Source organism: Equus przewalskii, chromosome 4 (genome assembly GCF_037783145.1).
Source record: "Equus przewalskii isolate Varuska chromosome 4, EquPr2, whole genome shotgun sequence".
Classification (NCBI taxonomy): domain Eukaryota; kingdom Metazoa; phylum Chordata; class Mammalia; order Perissodactyla; family Equidae; genus Equus; species Equus przewalskii.
The window spans coordinates 102,502,129-102,515,676 of NC_091834.1; the positions used below are offsets into that span (position 1 = coordinate 102,502,129).

General features: G+C 54.4%; 1 protein-coding gene and 1 long non-coding RNA gene across 24 annotated transcripts in view; one reads left to right on the plus strand and one right to left on the minus strand.

The window, feature by feature from the left end:
• PRKAG2 (protein kinase AMP-activated non-catalytic subunit gamma 2) overlaps positions 1 to 13,548 on the minus strand; it is a 279,715-nt gene that overhangs the window by 145,075 nt on the left and 121,092 nt on the right. The gene's annotated exons all lie outside the window — the stretch shown is intronic.
• LOC103553145 (uncharacterized) lies at positions 809 to 7,607 on the plus strand. Of its 2 annotated transcripts, none has more exons than XR_011539337.1 (5): positions 809 to 1,675; positions 2,714 to 2,994; positions 3,345 to 3,449; positions 5,291 to 5,462; positions 7,130 to 7,607. It is a non-coding gene; the product is annotated as an uncharacterized lncRNA (long non-coding RNA). The 2 variants fall into 2 exon arrangements; XR_011539336.1 differs by lacking the exon at positions 7,130 to 7,607 and adding an exon at positions 4,204 to 4,408 and having other exon boundaries at positions 5,291 to 5,700.

The window sequence follows — 13,548 nt, forward strand, 5'->3', positions numbered from 1 at the left end:
CCGTGCTATTTGAGAGCTCGCATCCTCTCTCTTTTCAGCAGCGGCCTTTTGGGTCGGAAAGGGCTGCCCGTCTCACTGTCTTCCGGAGCTCCGAGCCTGCCGTGTGACTGCGTGGTTTCTCATCCACAGCGGATTTCTACTCTCTCTGTGCTCACTTATCGATCCCTTGACCAATATTCATTAAGGCCCTATTAAGCGAGCTCAGGGAAATGGAAGCATTGAAGGAGAAACATGAAATGTCTCTCCCTCCCACAGGTTGCTCAGAGACAAGACATACCTTATGAAAACTAAGCAACAGATGTCGTGTTAAGTGCCAGACAGCAAAGTCCCACAGCATGAGGAGACCTCCGCAGCCCCCTGGCCCATGGCGGGGGGTCGCTGCATTCACCTGCTGTGCTCACTCCTGGCGCAATTGCTTGAACAAGTTACCGCCTTGGGCAGGAGGGATGTAAGGACTATGGGGCTCACGAAAATGCACTGCTCAGACCTCCTGCAGCGGCGAGCGTGCACCGGCCTGCACCACAGCCGCCCCCACTCGCTCCCTCTTCACACAGAGGCCATGCCCCTCCAGCCCCGGGTTGCTCCCGCCCACAACTGAGTGCGTGGGCGCGTGTGGAGGCCTATTCCTGCAGGACATGGCACCTGAAGGAGCAAGGCCCCATTTACCCGGTGGGAACATTCTCAGAACCATGCTGCCATCTGAGGCTCTCCCCGGCCACTCTGCCCCCAGGTGTCAGGCCTGCATCCAGCCCGGAGGCGCCCCCACCCCCGCCTGCTCCTGCTCCCTCTGCCAACAGGACGCAGGCTCATTCCCAACACTATCACTCCTGTCTTGCTGAGCAGAACCCACTTGGGCCTGGGGCCCTGTTTGTCCTCACCAAGGAACTGGACAGAGGCCTGCCTCAGTCTCTGCACTTCACTGGCTCCCTTGCCCACCTTGCCTGTGAGACAGCTGGCACGTCCTGGGGGGAACTACTGGAGAGGTCATACCTTCAGTCTGTGCCTTACCCTGGACTCCTCCCTGCTGTCTGGACTGGCTCTGCCTGGGGCACTTAGGGGATAGTCCCAGCCCAGCCCCGCTCCGCCCAAGCTCTGGCCCTAGGTCAGCCGGCTTTGCTGACAACCTGGGAGTTGAGGCAGGCCTGGCCACTGACCCTGGCCCTGGGTGAGCGCTGCTGAGGCGGGGCGCCTCCATTCCAGGGTGGGGGGTGTTCTTTCTTCTTCCTCTTCTCCCAGGACATGGACACAGAAACTGCTCTAGCTGCTGGCAGCCACCTGTGACCACCAGGAAAGGTAGCAGAAGACGAAACGGACATTCAGAGAAAGAACACAGCCCCGCCCTGGACTTCCTGTCCCGAGACAAATATTATTATTGTTCAAGCCAGTTCGAGTTAGACTTTCTGTTGCTCGCAGATCCCAAGCACCCTACAGAGGAGATGCTATCTAATATAACAACATCGTGGCCTGTCAGGGTGAGCCGAGGCCACTAGCTGAGGAGTCTGGTCTGCAGGCAACTGAAGCTTTGTGTGTGTGACACAAACTGTGTTCTTACTGCTATTTGTGGAAAACAATTTTCTTAAAATAGATAGAACAGACCTTGACACTCTGAAGACTAGCACTCAGAGTCGTCTGTTTTGAAAACAAGGCACCGTCAAGCTCTAGAAGATGCACACTGGTAAGAAGGGGCCGGGAGTCCAAGTCCAGAGGGGGACAGAGGGGGAACAGACATGGGCAGAGGGAGACAGAGGGGGACAGAGACGGGCACAGGAGGGCAGAGGGGGACAAGGGGATAGAGTTGGGCAGAGGGGGACAGAGGGGGAAAGAGGGGGATAAAAGGGGATAGAGATAGGCAGAAGGGGACAGAGCTAGTCTCCAACCCTGTCTTTCCTGAGGCAACCTGACGTGGTGAGGCAGGGGCTTGTGGACCCAGGGCTCATCCCCCGGGCCACCTCTGATTCCCAGGCAGCTGTGGTGGACACTCCCCCATGCGGACAGGGCCTTCCCTGAAGCCACAGGTGTCCATTCAGCCCCCAGCTCAGCCTGGCCCTGAAGCACAGCGGCATTAACACCCTGGGGTGATCCTCTACCAGCCTGGACCTACCCCATAACCACAGTAATGCACCCATGGGGCCCCTCCCTCTTCCCACACCCTCCCTGCTAGCCAGGGTCACCTTCCAAATAATTAAAAGCACCCCCGCCCCTCAGCCCTGAGTCTCGGTTTCTGGCTCTGTTTCCCAGAGTAAGAGAAGTGGTATCTGGTTTTTACTGTCCAAGCACAGGATCCATTCATTCAGGAGACACAACTGGAAACATACCACAGTGGACACGTGAATTGTGTGGAGAACAGACAGCTCCACGAGCACCAGGATGACTCCCAGGTCCTTGCAACTGTTCAGGCCCGGGGCAGCAGCCGAGGGAGGTGCATGTCCCTGTGTGCCCACAGGACGGGCCCTTGCCAGTCCCTTGACTCCTCAGCTCAGCCCAGTCCCAGTGCCCTTCCCGAGCCTGCGCTTCCCCCTTTCTCTCCTTCCTCAGCATCGCCCACCGTGGACATAGGCGCCAGAGCCCTGTGCTGCTCACATCCCATCAGTCCCGCGTCCTGCAGAGCCCGCATCTGTCTGATGGGGCCCTCTCCCCTCTCCATGCTCGGAAATGCCCCCTTCCTATTTCCGCCACTGTCTCATCCATCTTTCTGGAACTGCTTTCCATTTAGGACTGAGGCTCAAAACCCACGACAGGACCGGGACCAGAGGCCAGCAGAATGATGCAGTAGCCGGCTGGCCCTATGGCTGAGTGACCTCAGACCTGGCTCCCGTGAGCACTCCCTCTCGTCCAGGACCCAGAGTAACTGCCAGCTCTCGCAGGAGTGGTGCCACCACTGTGCTGCATGCTCCAGGTCCCCTTGGCTGCTGGACCTGTGACAGCAGGGGCACGCACTTGGAACCATATGGGGACATCAAGAATGTTCTGCCCTAGGGGCTGGGGAGCAGCAAGGTGGGCCTCTCTAAGATCTGAGCATAAATTCAGTTTGTCTGAAAGGGACGTATGTTTTGCCTTTGCGTATTCACAACCACAGGCCAGTGCCCCGTCATGCATTTACAGACTACTGAGTTTGTTTTCAAATTGCTTTCGTGGATGTTGTCTGTCCTGACCATTCCACTGTGACTCATGTACCCCTGGTCCCCATGGCGACCCTGTGCAAACACCACGCTCTAGCCCAGACCTAGAATTCTTCCCCCTCATCTGCCGATCCAAGCTCTGCTGCCCTTTCAAGGCCCAGCTCAAGGGCCACCTCCTCCTTGCAACCTTCCTTGACTACTCCTTCCCACCTGTCACCCTCGCAGAATTCCTCAAGCACTGGCTGCAGCCCTTGGTGAGAGAGCTGGCTGCTGTTTCCTGCATGTTAATATTACCTATGTTGCAAAATCCTGCTGGAACAGCTCCTACAGGTAGGTGTAATGCCTAATACTATTTTGTATTTAATACCTATTTTAACACCTATCTTCAGATCTGACAGGGCCAAGAGAGCAGAGAGGTCTCCCTTGTCACTCGGCTATCTTATAGAAGTCTGGCTTCCCCTGGTACCCTCCTCCTGTGGAGCCAAGTTCAGGGACACTAGTGGGTTATCCCCAAACTTTGAGGGGTCCCGATTTCTTGGCTGCTTGGGGAAAGACTGAAAAGTTTAAAAACATGACACTGAGTGAAAGAAGCCCATCACAGAGGCCACATATCCAAGGGTTCCATTTACATGAAATGTCCAGAATAGGCAAATCCACGGAGACAGAAGTGAGCACTGGTTGCCAGAGGCTGCGAGAGTGGGGGATGGTGGGAGGAAACGGGGGGTGATGGCTAAAGGGTACAGGGTTTCTTCGGTGGGGATGAAAATATTCTGAAATTGATGGTGATGATGGATTCATAACTGTGCGGATACTAAAAACCACGGAATTGTACACTTTAACTGAGTGAACTGTACGGGATGTGAGTTATATCTCAAGTTACATGTATTTCTTGAAAGGAGTGCAAAAGAGGAGATTGGGAGCATCAGGCTGGTGTGGACATGTGGAGGGGAGGCCAGGGCGAGGCCAGGTGGCTCCAGGTCTCACAGGGTGCACTGAGATGAAAGATCTAACCAGAGGGAAGATAGGATCTTGTTGGCTCAGGGCCACATTCCATAGAACAGATTACAAATATTCAAATCTCCAGAGTTACTGAAGCTTCTTGAACCCAAGCTGGCGGACAAATGACTTGGAATCCACAGCAGGACGCATTTCCTGGAACGGAAGGAGCCCTGGGTTCTTTCATTTATTCATTCAAGCAAGGATCTCAGGGCTGAAGACATGGAGACCAAAGGGTCTTGCAGGCTAGTGGCGGAGACAGACAAGGACACTGGTGACAAGGACTCCTGACAGTAAGCCCTTGTGCAGGAGCACTACAGGTGGCTTGAAGGAATGGAAAGGGTGGGGGGGCACGGTGGCTGCAGGGAGAGGGCCCAGAAAACCCCCCTGGGGGAGGGACTTCCAAAGGAGGGGGTGACTCAGGCAGGACCCCCTAGGATGACCCAGGATCCCCGAGCTCACACAGCAGGTTTAGAGCTGGGCGGAGTAGTGGAGGCAGCCTGGAGCACAGGCTACAGGGAGGCGGGAGGCAGGAGCCATGGGCTGAGCCAGGACAGGGAGGGGCGTCTCCACTGTCAGGCCCTAGGACGCTCACAGATCCAGGTGAGGGTGGGTTCTGATCAGGCAGTGGCGCCCTCAGGCACACATCCTTGCCCCTGGGCTAGCGCCACAGCCATGCATCACAGTGCAGTTCTGAAACCAGGATGTGGGGGACCCGAGCTCTCATTTAGGTGAGAGTAGACATGGGACAGCCTCCTCGGAGGGCAATTTGGCCACAGCTATCAAAACAGAAAGACAGGGGCTGGCCCTGTGACTGAGGGGTTAAGTTTGTGTGCTCTGCTTCAGCGGCCCAGGGTTTTACTGGTTCAGATCCTGGGCGTGGACACGGCACTGCTTGTCAGGCCATGCTGAGGCAGCGTCCCACCTAGCACAACCAGAAGGACCTCCAACTAGAGTATACAACTATGTAGTGGGGGGCTTTGGGGAGAAGAAGAAGAAAAAAACAAGAAGATTGGCAACAGATGTTAGCTCAGGTGCCAATCTTAAAAATAAAAACCAGAAAGACATTCTTTGAGCCAACAATTTTACTCCTAGGAGTTTATATCACAGATATATTGACACATACGCACAAAAAGTGTGTAAAACGATATTTGTTGCAACTTTTTTTTTGTTAGCAAAGGACTGAGAACAGCTCCATTAATAGAGGACGGGTTCAGTGATTCATAGACTGGCTCTACAACGGAGTACTATACAACCACGAAGAAGAGCAAGGCATCTTCTCCCACACTACCAGGAAATGACTGCCAGCAGAAACTGCTAAGCGGTTAAAAAGCAAGTTGTAGAACAGTATGTATGATATGATTCCATCTGTACACAAAACTAAAAAGCTTGTACATGCGTAGGTTATCTCGGAAAGGAAACGCAGTAACTGTAGCCTCTGAGAGACCGGGGTCCCGGGTGGAAGAAGGTCTGACTTTTTACCACATACCTTTTCATACATTTTGAATGTTCTAACATGCACGTGTATTACCTATTCAGTTGCATATGTATTTAAACAAAACAATACTATGTTAGGGACTGAAGCTGATCTGTGAACTTCCAACATTTTCAGCTCCTTGGCATTGTGCACATCACATAACCTGAGCCCCAGATGCCTCATCTGTAAAACAGGTGCAACGATATTTCACTTTCTTGGAAGCAGGAGGCTGGGCCGAGGGCCTTCTAGATTCCTTCCCACTGTACATCCCCTGTGGACGTAGCACAAAGATTGAGTATCCTAGCCAAGGGGCCTGGGACTGTCCTTGGCATGAATCCTCTGAGCAACTCTAAGCGCTCCTCCCTACCTGTGGCTGGGGGCCTACGAGACCAACGCTGGGCGCTGGGCACAGCTGTGCTTGTAGGACTGTCTGAAAATTCCTCCTTCCTCTTCCACCTGCCCCGCCCCGCCCACCCCACCAATCTTCTCCTCCCTGATGCAAGGACACAGCGCCCTTGGGTTCCTTTCCTCCCCTCGGCATCCAGACCTGCTCCTGCAAAAGGATCTATTCTCAGTCACTCTCCCCAGGGCTCCTGTTGGGGGCTTATCTCTCACTGTGGAAAGAAGGGCTTTGCTCTGATAAAGGAAGGAGAGTCACTGAGGGCAGAGAAGGGAAGGCAGAACTCCCCCTATTCTGAAACCAGCGGGTTCTGGGGGGACAAAGTGAGGCAGCAGCTGTGACGCTGGAGGGGGTCTGTGTGGGCAGGGGACTCAAGAGCGGGCGCTTCTGCCTCCCCGTCAGCCGACAGCTCGGCACCCATCCGGCTCCTGGGCTGTCACATCAGCCGGCACTTTCTTATTATGGATGTGCTGCTCACACACCCCAAAGCTGATTAGATAGATGCAGGCCCGCAGGTCCTGATTGAATGACCTTCCCCACTTCCCCAAATGCCTCTGAGTCCTCTAACTGGCTCCCCACTTCTGAGCTCCGTCAGCCCCACCCCAGCCCCTCCCTGCCGCTCCCTGAGGTCTCCCCTCCAGAAACGGGAAACCGAGGACTCCAGACAGGAAAGGCTTTGCCCTCCACTGAGCGGGAGCTAGCGATCTACGCTGGAGCCTGGAGCCGTCAGCTCTTTCTCCTCCATAAGTTCCTGCTGGGATGGGTGGGCCACGGCGATGCCTTGCGTCTCTGGGGTTAGTGTCAGTTCAGATTCAGGGTCCAGTCATCTCTGAAGAGGCTAATTATTACCTTTTCCCAACGCAGTCACCATGGTAAAGGCCGTGGGGAAAGGTCCCTTTGGAGAGGGCTGGGGTAAAGAGTAACAACACACACTTTCACTATTGTAACGGGTCCTTCCTCATGGGGACCCGGCCTCCCCTTCATTCGAGGGGCCCTAGGTCTGTAAACTGGCCCCAGGCTGGGAACTGACTCTGCTTTTATGATCCGAGTTAGACTTCTGTTCACTTGACCAAGAACTCTTCTGCTTATGCAGATCAAGTAAGAACTCAGTAGGCTTCCCATCTCTCTCACTTCTAGGAACACCGATCAGCTAGCCGACACTGTAAGTCTGTGCGGTCAGACCATTCTCACTGTGGCTTTGACTGCCGTCCCTGCCATCACCACGCCCAGCTTGTCTTTGGTGACGAAGTGCTGCTTCTTGGCCCTGCCATCCGGGGGTCCAGTTATCCCCATCACCCTTAGGATTTCCAGTTCGGTGGCTGAGGTTCCCGCTCTAACTTCTGACCTACTGAGAAGAGTGACCACAGAGCTCTTCAAGGATTCTGGGCTCCCCTCACAAATTATCTGTCATGGTGAAAGGTGTGTCCTCTGGATGCTCCTGACGGAGGGGTGAGAAGGTCATCCCTGATAACCTACACTAGCGTTCCAATCTTGTAAGCCTTTGGGAACCTGCCTCTCTCACACCCCAGGGCACGTCTGGCTTTTCGTCTCCATTTAGTGTGGGCACCTTTGGGTCCATGTTTCAGCCAAATAAACCAAACACACCATTGTGCTCTTTCTAGCCCCCAGAGCCCTTCTCCCTCCTCTTGGCAAGCCCAGGAGTGAGTGTCTCCACAGTGAGTCAGCCCTGTCCTGATCCTGGAGACACTGGACCCAGGGAAGGAGGGGACTCCCGCGGGCTGTGCTGTTCATAGCCCCCTGGGCCTGGAAGACTCAAAAGACCACTCAAAAGGCAGGGCTGGTCCTCACTCACCTGCAGCAAATGCCAGGCATGTCTCCAAGTCCCACTGCCTCCCTCCCCGAAAGCCTCCCGGGCTTCTTGGACCCTCTCTAAGGACCCTGTGCCCCCAGGCCACGCCCAGTGTTGCAGCCCCCTGCACATTTCCTAACCCAGTCACTCCTCCTCACCCACTTCCGGTGCCTCCCTCTGTGATAAGCTAATTGTGCTTAGCTGTTAAGAGCCGATTGGTACAGGCTTGAAGAGGCACAGAGGCCTCTGCGAGGGATGCTGTGACAGAGGGTGATGCCAGGACCTAAAAGCTCTGGCATGCGACTGAGCGGAAGGTTGTACCTTTAGGAAATCAGACTGTGGGTAGGGGGTGCGCACTGTGTCCTCGTCATGTGGCAGGTGGCTGCTCCTTCAGAGCCCCACAGGCCTGACACCCCAGCAATAACTCAGACGAGGCCTCCAGGCTCCCAGCACCTCCCCATTACACACAGCCATGGCGTCATGATGCCTCTCGGCCAACAGGCGTGCGGTGCAGCCCTGGAGGGGCATGGCAGCCGTGGGGCCATTCATTTCACCGTACGCGGAGTGGGTGCCACAACCAGGCCTAGGCTGAGAGGAACGAGGCCCATTACTGCCTCAAAGGGCTCACAATCCAGGCAGGGAGAGATGACCATGTCCACTGACAAATGAACAGATAAGCAAAATGTGGTATCTACACATAACAGAATTCTGTCTTAAAAAGGAAGGAAATTCTGATGCATGCCACAGCAGGGATGAACCCTGAGGACATTATGCTAAGGGAAGTAAGCTAGACACAAAAAGACAAACACTGTATGGTTCCAGTTAGGTGAGGTACGAGCTAGTCAGAGTCAGAGACAGAAAGTAGAATAGGGCCTGCCAGGGGCTGGGGGAGGGGAGGAATGGGGAGTAGTTGTTTAATGGGGACAGAGTTTTAGTTTTGCAAGATGAAGAGAGTTCTGGAGATGGATAGTGGTGATGAGTGCCCAGCCATGTGAATAGTTTATGCCACTGAACTGTACACTTAAAAATGGTTAGAATGGTAAATTTTATGTTGTGTATATTTTACCAAAATATTAAAAATGCAAAAGAAGGAGTGGGCATATCACACTACAAGTCGCCATGTGTGGCTCACAGGCAGTGAGGGGTCCCGTGGAGCCGAGAGGGGGCTCCTTAGGGAGGTCCCAGCCCAAGGACCCATGGTGCCCCTGCCTGCCCCTTGCCCATGCACAGAAGGCTGCATCCTGCACGGCTGGCTCCGACCACCCGACGTTTCAGCTCGCTTCCTATTCTTGCCTACATCTCCGTTCTGTTTCTGCCAGGACCTCAGAGAGCACCTCAGCAAGTCTCCCATCCAACCTGTAAAAACCCGTCCTCGGGGGCTGGCCCCGTGGCTGAGTGGTTAAGTTCACACGCTCCGCTGCAGGCGGCCCAGTGTTTCGTTGGTTTGAATCCTGGGCGCGGTCATGGCACTGCTCATCAAACCAAGCTGAGGCACGCAACTAGAAGCACCCACAACGCAGAATATACAACTATGTACCAGGGGGCTTTGCAGAGAAAAAGGAAAAAAATAAAATCTTAAAAAAAAAAACCCAAAACTTAAAAAAAAAAAATAAACCCGTCCTCGGCTGGAACATCCTGGGCGATAACCACTAACACAGCTGAAGGCCTACTGTGTGCGGGGCAGGGTGCTCAGGGCGGCACAGTGAGTCTTCACAGCCACCTTTGGAGGACTGCCACCTACCCTGAGCCCGCTTCGGCTGGGCCCTGTCCACACGGGGCACCCCCTGCCCGAAGCCACCATCTCTACACGCTGTCCTCCTTAGAGACCCGCGAGAGGGCCTTGTGGATGCTGGCCATGTCAGATTTTGCCCAGCTTTCAAACATTTCAAAACGCTATCTTACTTTTAAGATTTTTTAAATGGAATAAAAGGCATTAAAAATACATATATTTTCATGGGGGAGTATTTCTCTTCCCCTGGAGCCAAGTTCTGTCTTCCTAGGGGATGCCAGAGAACGAGGGAATCCTGCATCAGTGCGACAGGCCTTCACACCGCGGGAGACGTCCCCACCCCTCCCCGGGTTCACCCCTGTCCACGCCAACATTTCCAAGTCTTTCAACTCCTTTTCATATGACAGGATTTTGAATTCACGTACCACCCTGCTAATTAAGTATTTGACCTTGAAAAATATTTACGATCCCATAGAAGAATTAAGATTTAAGATTAAGAAACTGAATAAGCCCAAATGAAATGACTGTTTATAATTCAGTATTAAATTCTGTGGCTCAGACTATAAAGGAGATGACAACACGAGGTCAAAAGCAGGGGAGATGGGCCCGTCCCTGTGGGCCTGAGAACGCTCGCAGGCAGACTTGCCATCCACTTTGGTCCGCCCCACTTCAGGTAGGTGGCTAAAAAGGCCCCTAGCAGCCACACTGGTGCCCCTCGAAACCCTTCTGGGGACCTGCGGCTGAGCAGACCGGCCCGCCCCCGCCCCCGTTCGATGTTCTTTGATTTTTCTACCCTGGGATGAAGGTGATCTATTTTTAGTGTGAGGCGGCTGGAAGTGAGGAGTTGCTATAGCGACAGCTGGTGGTTACACACTAGGTCCTGCTACAGTTCCCAGTCAGAAACAAACCCCAAACGCTGAGCCCCAGGAAGAAGGCTGCCTTAGAGAGCACAGCTCCTCCCCACCCCTCGGGGGTCCCCGCCTGCTGTCCTGTGTGCTATTCCAGGCTGCGCCTGAGTCCTTGCTGGTGGGGAAGTGGATCAGGATGTGGCATGCTGGGCACTGCCCCAGAGGAACCTTGGGGGGGGCCTCGTCACCTCAATTACCAGGTGAGGAAAAACATCTGCATTTGTGCAGAGCTGGACGATGGGCAGGAGGAAGCTGGTTGTGCAGTGAAGGCTCCAGGTTAGGGAGCACGTGGAAATGAAGACACTCGCTTACAGACTCGCCGGGGAGGCAGGGTGCGCACAGCCGATGCCGCAATATCTACCCAGGCTGCACATCTGCTCCCCTAGCACCAGCAGCCCTGGGCTGTATCCAATGGAAACACACATGAATGGACAAGATCACCACAGCAGCGCCCTGTCAGAGCCCCCACCTGGAGACCGCCCAGTGCCCACCCGCTGGTGGGTGGATGGAGGAGTTGTGGTCCACGCGGGTGGTGGAGCAATGATCCACCAATGAAAGTGAATGAACGTTAGTAACAACACTGGCATGGCTGCATCTCCTGATGTTCCAGTGAAAGAAGCCGGACAAAAAATAAACCTTGTATAGACCTGTCATATAAAGTTCAAAGCCAGACAATGCTAATCCTGGGGGGAGGGAACTGCGGGGGTGTGGGGGAGGCTTCTGGGGGGCTGCGGATGCTGTTCCTTGATCCGCGTGTCGGTTCTATGAGCGTGTTCAAACTGCGCAAATTCACCGCCTATGATCTGCACACGTTTCTGGATGCTTCTGCTTTAGTAAAATTTACATTGACAAGGTTTTAAAAGTTAGTACTGCATTGTTAGTCAAGTGTCGACAAGGTGGAGCCGAAAGGTGTTTGTCCAGGAGGAGTTTGAAGCAGATCCATTCAGGGTGTGCTGGGACCTCCCAGGAGGAGCGGACCTGAGCCCCATATGGCGGCAACAAGTCCAGAGGCAGGAGCGCCTGGACCTGGCCATCAGCACAGGGTGGACTCCAAGTGACCACCACCAGCCTGGGGAGCCCCACTGTGGGGGGCGATCGTGGAGATGGGAGGTGGGTGTAGCAGAATATCCCTGAGCAGGGAGACCCTGGAAGGGCTCTGGAAGGCGAGGGTAATCACCCCCCAGGCTTAGTGCACCTTGGGGGGCCCGGCCCACAGGTGCCAGTCTCAGGACATGGTGATTTGTCTTCCTGTGGTACCATCTGGGCATCTCCTCCGGGTGACTAGCCACAGCTGCTCAGAGGTCACCTCTAGGCTCAGCCACTTCCGTTGTCCCTTTCGATCAGTTTTGGCTACTCTGTGGCCAGGCTGAGTCACCCAGGAATGAGAAGCAGGGAGGACAGAGGGGACTTGGGACTCAATATCCTCTGTGACTCACAAGCAGCCTAGGGTAGCGGCTGGAGTGGGATGAAGAATGCGGTAAAGGGAATGCCTTTCGTGTTACTGCAGGAGACGGGCGGGGGAAGCAGCGCACAGTCATGCATATTCATTAGAGGGAAGCCATGGAAAGAGTGTCCAGGCTCCCCAAGGGCCCAGCGCTGCCTGGAAAGGGGCTAGACACGTGTGACTGACACATCTCTTGGCCTCTCTGGGCTTCAGTTCCCCTGTCTGTAAAGAGGGAACACCACCCTCACCATCTACTCTACCTGCTTTAATATCTCAGAAGCCATGCCATGGGACATCATCGTTGACAGCTCACAGTGATGTCCCAACCACCCAGGCCAGCACTCAAGGTCCCCACCGCGTTCCAGCTCCCAGTCCCTTCCCACACTGGCCTTCTTCTGCTCCTCAGATGACTCGCTCCTGCTCCTGGTCGGCTGCTGCACAGCCTCTGGCCTCTGACATCTGTCTCTCAAGGCCAGCGACATGGGCCCACACATGGCAGGTGCTGGGAGACATCAGCTTAGGAGACACCCTGGCTCAGAGCGATGAGGCTGCCCACAGACAAGGGGCAGGGGGAGGAGAGGCTAGAAACCCCAGAGGCCCTCTCTTGGGGACGATAAGGGAGGCTGCAGCGGAGGCCCCGGCAGGGCTCTGCCCGCGCCCGCGTAGGACCAGCTCCCCTCTGGCGAAGCCTCTAGCTCTCCTTCCCGGAGCCCCTCTCCCAACACCCTCCCTGCTCACACCCCTTCTGGGAGTCCCAGTTCCTTTGGCTCACTCTTCAGCCTGGCATTCTAGGTTTTCTAAAACTCGTCCCATCCTCTCTTTCTGGACTTTTCTTTGAGTGCCCCCCATGTCTCCACCAATCCAGCCTCGCCCCCGGGGGCCAGCGCAGACACCATCCCACCGCGCCTGTCACCAGGGCCTTCTCTTTGGGCAGGACTTCCTCACCCTCCAACCAAACCACAGGCTGCTAGGAGCCATATCTTACATCTTCACACCATTTTCAGCACCAGCATAACACACCTGCAAAGAAATGCACTTATCAGACAGATTCATTGCTGGTTTCTGGCTTACCCAATGACGTGCAGCCAGATACGCATCACAGAAAGGAATGTGTCAACACCTGGTTGGTACAGAGTCCAGACTGCACCGTCTGCTTCCAAGCGCGACTCAGTGGCCCAGAGGCCAGCGTGAAGTTTGCCTGCGCGCCCTTAGCTGAAATACCATCCCTCTCACTCTGTGGTAGAATCTTCTCAAACTAAAGCCATGTTTTAAAACCCACAGAAAGGGATACAGCAATTTCAAACAAATGACCTATTAGTATAAAGCATCCATAGGTCTTTTTTTTTTTTTAGAACTTAGAATATCAGTTTTCTTAAAGTGAGTCTGCTTGTAGTGAAGCGGACACACAGCTCTAGGGAACACGGAGGTGGACAAAGGTGAACAGGATGACCTCAGAGACAGGTCCCTCATCCCAGCCTCAGTAGCCCTCACCCACCCGTGCCTCAGTATCCTCAGTCTGATGGGGCCACATCTACAAACGAGGAGAGACTCACAGATCACTTGCTCAGTCCTCAAGTAATTCTTAAGTGCTTCGTATGGATCAAGTTCCATGTTAGGCTGTATCAGTTAGGATTAAGTGTGTCCTCATTTAACAAAAACAGTGGC